Source organism: Bacillus rossius, chromosome 6 (genome assembly GCF_032445375.1).
Source record: "Bacillus rossius redtenbacheri isolate Brsri chromosome 6, Brsri_v3, whole genome shotgun sequence".
Lineage (NCBI taxonomy): Eukaryota > Metazoa > Arthropoda > Insecta > Phasmatodea > Bacillidae > Bacillus > Bacillus rossius.
In genome coordinates, this window is record NC_086334.1 from 66516036 (window position 1) to 66528562 (window position 12527).

Sequence of the window (12527 nt, forward strand, 5' to 3'; positions counted from 1 at the left end):
TTAAGTGCTGAATGCATAAAATCTAATTGTGAATAATCTGTTTAGTTTGTTAATGGGGGAATTTCCTAAAAATAAGGGGATGAATGCAATAAAACGGGACATACGAAATTGCACAATTAATCCACAATAAAATTTACCAGTGTTAAAATTCCAACTTTGCATAGTTTTATAAGGAATAAAACCTTATACATATACACTTGACATTTTATTGCACGTATTGCAAGTATATGATATAACTAATTGCCTTAAGCTTCAGTTCATGTTTAAATAATGTATTGAATACTTACATTAAAAAATGTTTATCGTAAGGAGATAATTTTTAATGAGGTATTATGCATGAAATCAGCACTATCAAGGAATTCATTGCAGTATTTTAATTGCTATTATTTACAGTACAGAAAATTGAAATCAGAAACTTTTCACCGTATATACATATTCCATGTACGTGCCATATTCAAGTCATAAATAACAATAAAAAACTGAAATATTTAAAACTACGAAGTTTCATCTTTCTTGCAATTTTTGCATTCCTCACATTTATCACGCTGTCGCTCGCAGTACACAGAAGATGCGTTCCTCTGGCAATCTTCCTTCCACCCGTAACACGTGCTCAGACATTTACCACACCCTCCCTTCTCTTTGCTGTCTTCTTCCTCAGTGCTGCAGACAGAGATCATGGCCACAGTGACGAGCACCACACACACAATCCACGCACGCATCTGGAACAGAGAACATGTTAATTTAGTCATACCTAAGTACGCATAGGTTTCACTTTGTACCATCCACAGTCTAACCAAGTGACAACATTTTGCAACCGAGCGGTCATCATCTGCAAGAAAGTCAAGAGTTTCCACTTTTTTTTTCTCAGCCCAAAGTTTAAATCCTTATACAGAATATTAATATGATATCTTAACTTCCTTTTTACAATTATGTATCACGGAGTCAAACAACATGTACATTTTTATATGAAATATAGTTGTCAGTATATATATTATGTACATTTTTCGCCCTTATGTATTGGTATTAGAACACTCATACTGTTATATTCAAATTGAAATTTTAATATTTTATTTGAATTTTTTTACATTTTTTTGTTAATAAAGAAATTTAAGAGTAATACGTTAAAGTTTCATAAAGAAATACCTTATACTGGCGAAGAATCCTGTAAATAAATAAAGTTGAATAAAATCAAAAAAATTATATTCTGAAAAGTAACCTTTTTTTGTGACACTGTATCCTGGACCATTGTGTTACTGAAATTATTTTAATTTTACATTAATGGATAGGCTATTAAAGAAACACAACTCTTGGATAATGGGAAATCAGTGGGCGATGGCTTGTTGCAAGTAGTGGTCTCGGGAAAAACAGAAGAAAGCTGACACCAGGATCTCCTCGACAGATAGCTTAGTTTCTACACCACTGTGCCAGCTCGCCCAACAGTGCCAGAGAGCACTCACTAGCAGAGGACAGCTGGCCTTCGTCATCCATGAAACGAGGCTGTGTGACGGTCGTACTCCGAAGTAGCTTGGCTTCTGGGTTGTAGCAGCCGCGTCCTTGGCGAATAATTTACTAGACGTTTCGGTCGACATTGCAGTCGCCATCTTCAGACAACATATACCTATTTAGTTTCTTACAAGTTATCCTGCCTTTATTATAATCTCGCCTGAGGAGAAGCGTGAGTAGTATCGGATAGTTACCAGTAAGTATTTATGACAGTTCCTGGCTGCAGCTGTAGGCCAATCAGACCCTTTCTTTCTTCTGGTTGGCTGGGCTGTTTTGCCAATCAGGGGCGATCTGTTTGATGTTGGATGTGGAGCTATGTATTGAGGATTTCTAAAGAGTGGGATCCATATTTTGCTTAATTTGTAGCCATCTTCTCTATTAATGTTTGCGGGGTGTTTGAATATTTGTACATACTGATTCTCGAATGTATCTTTTCTTATATTGTCGGATGTTGGATATGGTGTGGCATTGGTCGTACTGCGATTCAAACTTATAACAAACATTCTGGCTGGCTACCGAAAATAGGGATTTTTGAAGTTATACTTCATTAGGCGCATTATGAATAAAATTATGAGATTGAATTTTCACGATGCGCACGCACCATGCCACGAAATATTTACAGGATAAAGAAAAAGACTACATACAAAAAAAAAACTGCATTAAAATAAATATTATATATGTTTTTTATATCTTATGCTTTAGTGATTTATATTGCACCTTGTTCACATGATTAAAAAATTTATTTATTGTAAATACTAGTGATAGAGATTGTGTTTATAATCATTTTTAAGTATATTTATATAAATGATATTATATTCTTGTATGTATGATTTATATGCGTTATAAATTTTAGGTACATATTTATTTAATAAATAATTCAAATTAACAAATCAGAATAAACATATAAAATATTTAATGATTTTCAATATTAATAAAATTTTGTCTCGATTATTTTTCTAAATTAAATATTTTTTTCATACAACTGTTTATATTTATATTGAATTCTGAGTATTAATTTTATTATTTTTAATTTGATTTAATTTTTGCTTTGCCAACCGTTTTTATATTATATTACTCCAGAAAATGTATTATTCTATTTAAATTATTTTCTTGCATGCAAAATTAAAGTTAGTTTTTTACCACGCCATGTACGTATAACATCTAACGCGCGTACATAAATAAGTACAAGTAAGTTACCCTTTTTTTCTTAGTTGTTACAACCAGTGCTGACCAGTGAAATGGGAACACGTCTCTTAACAGACTTATTGGATTTGGTCCTGGGTGAGATAGGTTTGGGAGCAACGTTAAAATACGAGAAGTTCGGACTTTGATCCGCCTCAGAGGACCAACTATCGAAATGAGTGGTGTGAGTATTGGGATTGAACAACCGCGCAAACTTCCCCAGAATAAATCAAATCAAGAACTGTAGATAAAGTACTGACTGATTTTGCAATACCTCTGCAACATTAGTTAAATCATTTATTTTAATACATATATTTTATTAGATGTTACAAAAATAACTATACAATTGCATACTTCTCCTACGGACCCTAAAATTATGTTTGGGGGAACAGGAAACGGCTCAGGGTTAAACATTCTTAAATAATGTTTATTAATATGTTGAATTTTTAAAATATTTTCGTTACTTGTGCGTTCTCACTACGTTAAGCATACGTTATAATGTAGGGAAAACAAATTATAGGTGCTATTAATTTTTTTTTCACTTTGGAGAACTTAGATACTTTACCTAAGTTGCTACATACGATAAATCGTCATGAAAATTTAGTGATAACTTGCATTAAAAAGCTATATATATATTTGAGTGTAAAAATTATGTGCAATCATATGATAATGTCTACATGTCTTACATAATATAGCCTATAGTTTTAAGAAAATGGAATTTAACTTTCTAATCCTTATTCCCATTTATTCTGTGACAGTTAAATTTACTTGTAACTGTAATAATCCGAAAAGCTTGAAACTTTTCGAAGCATAAATTGGAAAACAGTTTTTCATATCCATTATATTTCTTATTACTTATACCTATACGAACCTAGCAGTAAGTTATTGTCTTTGAACTAACGAGTTAAATTCACAGTATGTTTTATTCATGCATATAATTACATTAATATATAATCATACATATACACACATATATATTTACTACATACATAAACTTCGTTTTTATACAGTCCCGAACGGTAATTTTAAACTTACTTTCTAGCTGGTTTCGGCACAAGCTCTTCGTGTATGAATCTCCTCTAGTACTATGCTTTTGTACTTGGCTGCGTAGCCTTTATATATTTCACACGGAGGTAAAAAATGTGAAAGTTTATTTCGACATTTGGACGCCGACAGTTAAATGATAAGTTCTGCAACAACAACGGTGCAAGTTTATGACATTTTCCTTGGTACGTCAATCACTTCATAATTGCGCAACATAGTTTATGTGGTGTACATTGTACAAATAATGAATATTTTTTTCAAATAAAACATATTCTAAGCATTTAAGAAAATCTAAATATGTTTTAGGTTCGCAACCATGTGCAAAACTATTATTCTGAATAAATATTTTGCGATAGCAAAGGTGTAAAAAAGTAAATTTCTGCTTGCCAATTAAAGTATATTTTTTTGTTTCTTAACACTTAAACCAAGGATTTTTTAATAAACCAATTTACACAGAAGTGTAACATTTTTACTGCAAAATTTTATGTTAAAATGTTATCAAATTACTATACGCTAAAACATGTACATCTCAGCAGGGGCGAAACAACTAAATTTCCTAAAGGGGGGGGGGGGGCAATATACCTCTTTATAAAGAATAATGATCCCCCTATTGAAGCGGGGGGTCCGGGGGTTCTCCCCGGGAAAATGTGTATTTCAAGGTGGAAAATGGTGCTATTTAAGCAGTTTTATTATCCAAATATTGATTACACTGCATTTTATTTGCCCCCATTTGCCCCCACTTCAAGGTTTCAGGGGGAGGGGGGGGGCTAAATACCCTTGGCCCCCCCCTTTTGTTGCGCCCCTGCATCTCAGTATAAGTTAAAATATAAAACTACAAAGTAATTAAGGTATATGTAATTATTTATCATAATCACGTATTAATTTCACTGGTTAATGAAAAGAACAATATATTGATTTTAATGTGTTTTTCCTAGTTTATAAATAACTCTGAATGCACTTAAATTCAATTTATAATATTGCCACACATAATTTATGTTTAAAATAAACAGGCGTAAGGTAAGAGCAGAAGTAGTTGACACTTTAAGGAGCAAAATTCTGAAGGAAAAAAAATTGTAAAAAATAAAAAACTTTACTAAAAAAATGTATGGTATGAGTCATATTTGTTGATACTTGACGAAAGTATGTATATGGTTAAATCAGACATTGCATACTATTTTATATATTTTTTAATGATATTATGTTGATGCATGTAAATGCACCAGTAGTTGACAATAGCGAGACTGCTGAATTTTAGCAGTTGACATATAGTTGCACTAGTAGTTGACATCCTTTACAAACACTATGAATTATGTATTTAAAGTCATGTTACAGACAGAAATGACTAAATGTAAGTTTCATTTCATATATAGTTTACACATCGCATGACACAGAACAGTGAAATTCATATTTTACTAGGTCATCAGACCCAAAACACCGTGGTTGAGGTAAGGAAGAGGTATATATCTTTTTTGCACGAGAAAGGGATGGAAAAAAGTTTGTGATGAATTCAAAGAAAAAAGGAGCAGTCATCCAACCAGTCTCAGATTTTCCAATTCCCCAGTGTTTTAGAACACTGTCAGCTAATTCATGAGGCACTCTTTCATACTTGAAAACCACCAGTGTAGGCGCCAAATCTCCATTTGAATTTCCAGTAACCAACACAGTTAAACATTTTTTTTTCATCAGAATTCACTTGTTGGTATGTTTGGATGACGTTTCAAAAATGCTAGAAACCATGTTCGTCCTGGCCGATTGTCTACAAATGGGTTTTTACGGTTAAGTTCCTGAATTATGTGCTGTACACAATCTAAAAGCTCAGTTTTCGTTATTGCAAACCCTGCTTTTGCCACTGTAGTTATCCATTTCACTAAAACATCTTCCTATTCTCTTGTGAGCACTGATTGTGGACCCATCTGGCGTTTTCTAGGAGTCTTCCCTGTCACTTTGTAGAGCAAAGTGACTCGAGGTACAGAGTGGCGCTTGGCTGCTGTAGCAACTGCAGTTCCCCTAAGGTCATCATCCATTGCAGCATTCATTTGTTGCTCACTGTAATTAAGCATTTTTCCTTTCACAGGAGGCATTGTGGTATCCTGAATCCAAACATGAAACACAAAAAGATTCCAGTTCTAGTAGTTAACATGTAATGTGTTAGTGGTTAACAAGGGGTGTCAACTACTAGTTACAGATTAAATACAGCCATTTTGACCATTTTAATGAGAAACACTACTTACAATTTGTATACATAATATTAGTGTATCTTAGGGTGATGCTTAAAAATGAAGGTTAAAAAAATTAATGGTTCACCCTCTCATTTTATTCTCCCACATGTAAAATGGTCTAGAATTTTTTTTGGCTGTATTTAAAGCGAATTTAGGGGTCGCTACCAGCATTTAAAGTTTATAAAATTACCAATATTGCAGCACATGAACTTTTAATATAAGGAAATAAGTAATTTTAAAATACTTAAGCAACCAACCACCACTTTACACGTTAAAGGGAACATTGTCGTGCTGAGACTCCCCTCCAAGCAACCTCACCCCTCACCCCTCCCCCCTCCACAACCCCCCCCTCCCCTTTACACCCCTCCAACCAACCCACAGCCGAGGTCATGTTGTGTGAGTTGCCTGTCAGTACCTGTCTGGGCAGCGTGCCTGTCTGATCTGTGCAGTTGTTCATGTAGCTTATCCAGAGTGTTTTTAAAAGTAATTATGATTGTGAGTGTGGTTAAAGTTGGTTATTGAAAGTGATTTTGGTTGGTGAATTCATAGTAAGTGTTTTTGTATTCATTGTTCAAATAGTAAACCAAATAATTACACAACAAACTAAAAAATATTATTTACTTGAAAAGTTTTTATCTATGTAGGCTGCAAATTTATGAATTTAAACTGAAAAGTCATATAATTTATGGTTACTAATTTTATAACTATTAGTATTTACCATGGCACATAGTAAAAACTCTTCTGCAATTTCTACAAGGAAAAAGACAGAAATATGGTTGGTCGGACAGATGTCTGAAACGTTCATACATACCAAACTTCCATCTAAACGGGAAGTACTGTCCGTATTTTTTTATTATAAAGAACAAGTAAAGCAAAAGATTCGTGAAGCTGCTTATTCGACCTCTAAAGATTTGCTAGCCGTTTGGAATAAGGCTAGGATACCTACCAGACAGCAAATACATGTTGTTGATAAAGTAGAAAAGTTATTCAAAGAGTGGCAGAATCTGAAGAAAAATAAAGAGAACAAATCTAAAAGATCAGCAGTATTAAGGCTAAAAGAAGAAACATGGAATTACAATTTAGATTACTTATTTGATGTAGCGCATGCAAAGGCACTGGAAATGATTCAAATTCAAGAAGATAGAGACTTTTTAGTGTTGCAGCGTGAAAAAGGACGTCCAGGGAAAATAGGTGGCATTGACAAGAAACTATCCAAGAAGGAAGAAGAGCAAGAGCGTAAAAAGGCTCGAATGGAAGTGCTTAAGGCAAAAGAAAGTGACAGTATTAAGGCAATCATGTGTAAATCAGAAATTCCTAGCATTTCTTCCGATGATGAATCCTCACATGATTACGACAGTGACTTTGAGGGGCCTTCAACATCTAAATCTGGAGAAATACAAAACATAGGACTAAAGAAAAGAGGAAGAAAAAAGCTGCTTAACAGAGAATTGACTACAAGCTTGGATGTTGCAAAAATAAGTGATCGCAAAGCAGCTCTTGTCCTTACATCCACTTTAAATCGGCTGGGATGTGATCCTGCAAAATATAATCTAAATTTTTCTTCTATACGCCGCCAGCGAGTTGAATGCAGACAGAGCATAGCAGAATATATGAAAAAGGAGTTTTCAGCTGCTGTACCTTTAACTGTGAACTGGGATGGGAAAATGTTAGAAGATATTACAGGACAGGAAGTAGTCGATTGTCTTCCAGTTTTAGTTTCAGGGAAAGGAGTGGATCAGCTCCTTTGCATACCAAAACTTGAATCTGGAGAGGGTGAAAAAACAGCATCAGCAGTTTATGACTCTCTCGTTTCCTGGGGTATAATTGATAAAGTGAAGAGTATGTGTTTTGATACAACTGCATCTAATACTGGATCACGCAAAGGGGCTTGTATTTTACTTGAACATAAAATGGATAAAGAAATGCTTTGGCTACCATGTAGGCACCATATTATGGAAATAATGCTCGAATCCATCGTACAAAACCAATTAGGACCTTCTTCAGGGCCAGATAATTTGTTATTCAAGAGATTCCAGAAATGTTGGTCATCGCTCAATAAAGAAGAATATCTAACAATTGAAAATGATGTAGAATCTATGGGCAGGATAAAGAATCTTAAAGATGAAATAATTGCCTTTTCTCAAAAACAACTAAGTGAATATCAGCCAAGAGATGACTACAAGGAACTGTTGCAGCTAAGCATAATATTTCTAGGAGGAGCTCCAGAAAAAGGTGTATCATTTAAGAAGCCTGCAGGTCTTCACCGTGCTCGATGGATGGCCAAATCAATTTATTCTCTGAAAATATTCTTATTTAGAGAACAATTTAAATTAACGAAGCTCGAAGAAAAAGGATTGCTTGAGATCTGTATGTTCTCGGTCATTATTTACATAAAGTTTTGGTTCCAAGTTCCATCAGCATGTTCGGCACCAAGAAACGATTTAGAGCTCCTTAAAGAGCTGAAGAAATATGAGGAAGTCAACAGTGTTTTAGCAAAAAAGGCATTGAACAAAATTTGTGGCCATTTATGGTACATTTCTGAAGAACTGATTGCTCTATCTTTTTTTGATGATAACGTTGCAAATGCAACAAAGGAAAAAATGGTGGAAGCATTGAATAAAGAAGGAGCTGAATTCTCTCCAAAGCGCATCACTGTTGACCTGGACACTATTAATAAGAAAGGGCTGGAGGATTTTGTCAGCAGTAATACAAAACGATTCTTTTCCATCGCCGGAATCGATTCAAAGTTTATTGGAAAAAAAGTTGAAGATTGGAATAAAGACGAAGAATATGTCAATATGAAAGAAATAGTGAAGTCATTCAAGGTAGTAAATGATACTGCAGAGAGAGGTGTGTCCCTTATACAAGAATATAATAAAATTCTTACTCTTAATGAAGACCAGAAACAGTACATTTTATTACTTGTAAAATCATTCAGGCAGAAGTATCCAGACTACAAAAAATCCACATTGTTGTCTGCCTAGTGGACTATAGCAGTTGGTTAGGTTTGATTTGAATAGTTTTTAAAATACTCTGTGTCTGTACGTATTTTTATTGCATCATTACATTAAAACAAAAATTTATACTGTTCGTTAAGAATCTAAATATATATATATGTATATATAATTTCAGAAACTTTATCACAGTATTACAAGACCATGTTTGATATCTATTTGTAAGGAAATGAAAATAAAAATAATTATTTGCCAAATTGTGTTTTTTTACCATTTACCAGTTATTTTATTATGTAATTAAAAACCAAATAGAGATAATTTTAGCATTTAAATTAGGTTTTAATAACATTTTTATACTGAAAAACCACAAACAACTAGGTTGTAATAAAAAAATATTATTTCCCTACAAAAAAATTTTTTTTTGAAAAATTTTAATTTTGCAATATTTTTTATAACTTCAAAGCTTGGTAGCAACCCCTAAAAATTGTCCAAAAAAATTGAAAAAAATATATTTTGTTTCTCTCATCAGGTAGAACAAAATGGTAGGGTGAACTACAGCAAAAATAAAAATAATTTTTTTTTGGTCTTTTAAGCATCACCCTAGTGTATCTATTAATACAACATCATATAGTTGCACTAGTATTTGACATGGTTTGTCAAATACTAAAAATTTGCAAAATTTTTGTATTAGTAGCTACTTGACACCCCCATTAGTTTATATAACATAACCTAAAATCACTTATGCAGTATGCTATGTTATGTAGAATTTCATATAAAACATAATGTAATTATTAAACATGGGTAACATTAATAACAAAACATCATACATCATTTCATGTACCATTACCTGCTTAACTAATTTGTTAAGGAAATAAGATTTGGTCACAACACACACATGACTTAGTGGCAACAACTCATACTCAAAATGGTGGCAAGGTTGTAAAAGTACTGATGCCAACTTTCATGGGAGACCTAAGATGCACATAAAGTTCTGCCATCCCTGATTACACCCGAATAATTCACCTTCGGCCAACTTCGGGATTTGTTTTATTTTTGCGGAGGAAAAATGAATTCAAATATTAAAAGTGGTCGGTTAGGTTAGCTACATTAAAACCCTTTATAACACTATGGACGGTTAGTTAGGTTAGTATAGCTACATTAAAGTGAACAGAGAAATATAAATATATATAAATAAACCCGAGGTTGGTCGACGGTGAATTGTTCGGGTGTAATCGGGAATGGCAGAACTTTATGTGCATCTTAGGCATCCTAAGTTTCATACCAGATGACCTTAGCAATATTTTTACATAGGTAGCCAGAAACTTGTTAAAATATATTTGGCTTATTATTAAGAATTAAAAATGAAAGTGTCTACTACTAAAGCACTGTCAACTACTGGTGCTCTTACCTTACGCATTAACAATTTAGAAATTCCAATACGAAATTATTGTCATGTCAAAGAATTCCTATTGGACCTGACATTTAATTATGTCTATATTATGTTATATTATGTTTAAAACTGTTCACATACTATTTTTTTTACAATGTTCGCTTCGATATCAGCACTAGGTATTAAGAAATGTTCTGTAGTAAACCTGCGGAGTTTAATTGTATTTAATTATTTAGTCATCACAATTATTAATGAAATTTGTTCTGCTTGTGCGAATATACCAGATGATATTATTTCATTCCCATTACGTAGTACGACAATTAATATTGCCGAATTTTAAAAGTTCAGTAGTCTACTTTACAACCAAGCAGATTTAATAAATTATAATGGCTATTTATAAATGATTTATGTTTCAGAACCACTACCCTTGGCCGCGCCTCAGAGATCAGTGTCATATCCACAAATCAATATCAGTCACTGGTAAAGGTCGCCGGGTTTGAACCATTGAATTTGCGATTTTTTAAATTAAAGTTTATAATTTTTATTTTTATAATTAAAAAAAACTGTTTAAATCGGATAATATTTACGAATTTTCAATATGGCGGACAATTTTCAAAATGAATAGAATCATTTTATTTTAAAATTTTTTTATAAATTTAAAAAATTCCAATTATAATCAGTAGTATAGGAAAGTATGTCCGGGCGCACGGGTTCTGGGTGAGGAGCCTGAGGAGACGGTCCGCCATCTTGGATTGTGACGTCACGGCGGCCATCTTGGATGGTTGTGACCTTGACCTTTGACCTTGACCTTGAATTTGATCCTCAAAATGTGTCAAAATCCGCCAAAATTGGGCAAAATTTGCCCAAAATTCCTCAAAATTTCAATTTCTGTGAAAAAAAATTCCGCCAAAAAATCTCAAAAAATTCCACAATTCAAAAATTCCCGTTTTCGAGAGAAAAATTCCCGTTTCGAGGGAAAATTTCCCGTTTTTAGTCCTTAAAAATCCCAGCGGCTAGAAATGTCCATATGTAGGCTTAAGCATCCATGTCTACAGCCTACGATAAGCCTCTGACGTCATCATGGATTATGACGTCACCGTTGCAATTTACGTTACGGCCGCCATCTTTAACTTTTTTATTTATTATCCGATTTTAATGAAATTTTTTTTTAAATTATAAAAATATTCATTTAATAAAATTTCAATAAAATATTTATAAAAAACAAACATGTACGACACGGACCTCGGAGTCCTCGGTTCAAACCCGGTGAGGGCAAAAAAAAATAAAAATGACGACCGATCCTTCCCCCGTGGTGGCTGCTGACATACTGACTCCCAACACTTTTTTTCAAAAGCATATATATCGTCATCTAGTATGACGTCATGTCCGCCATCTTGTCTTAGATGCTGGAAGCCATCATCAATGTATCGTCGGCTAGAGTGCGCTGACGCCATGTTAGTTTAATTCTTACCCGCTAGAGTGCAGTAATCATTTATTACTGTGACACCCGACATCTTGTCATTTGGCCGCCATCTTGAAAATCCGTAATTATTTAGCTAGAAATTCGGGAAAAATTCCAAAATTCATTAAATAAATTTGTAATCTATATACTGATTGATTAGGTCGACTAAGGTCCTTGGTACGATCTAGGACGATGCAAAAAAAAAAGGAAATATAACATCAATTTAACATAATAGTAACAGGTTCGAAAATAAAAACACTGCAAGTTCTTTTACAAACATAATATTTATTACATAATTTCTATTTTACTACAGGATCACCTGCGAAGGTTAGCAATCTTACAAACATTTAGGTCCGCATAGGCGTGAAATGACTAATTCTTAGCTCCAATCGGTTTATACAAGACAGAGTCCAGCCAGATCCTTTACAGACATAGTCCTCCTCTTCTTGACAGAGTTTCTGGATACCTTGTTTAACAGTTTGCTTGATATCGTTAGAACTGTAAATTACTGCAGCCGATGTCTTGAATGCACACTTCTTCACTTTGTCATCGAACGGATAAGGCTTTCCATATATACAGTCCAACCACAAGTTATATTTCAAAGGTCCGTTTGTTGCTACGTCATCAGTAAGCTGATTGATTATGTCCTGTCTGATATCATCAAGAAAATTACAAATGTCCTTTGACTCACTTAACGTACTTGGATAATAGTAGTCTTTCAATGTTCCACGAAATGCAGACTGCGCCAAGTAGAAGCCATTATCGTTCACTTG

General features: G+C 33.6%; 2 long non-coding RNA genes across 2 annotated transcripts in view; both read right to left on the reverse strand.

Annotated features, from left to right (window-relative positions):
• Window positions 1-359: 359 nt before the first annotated feature.
• LOC134533563 (uncharacterized) lies at window positions 360-3810 on the reverse strand. The gene is made up of 2 exons (XR_010075334.1): window positions 3721-3810; window positions 360-719 (listed from the first exon to the last, which is right to left on the reverse strand). It is a non-coding gene; the product is annotated as an uncharacterized LOC134533563 (long non-coding RNA).
• Window positions 3811-3813: 3 nt separating this feature from the next.
• Window positions 3814-12527, reverse strand: part of LOC134533564 (uncharacterized) — a 40196-nt gene continuing 31482 nt past the window's right edge. Inside the window, exon 3 of the long non-coding RNA XR_010075335.1 lies at window positions 3814-3875. This is a non-coding gene — a long non-coding RNA (uncharacterized LOC134533564). The remainder of the gene's footprint in view (window positions 3876-12527) is intronic.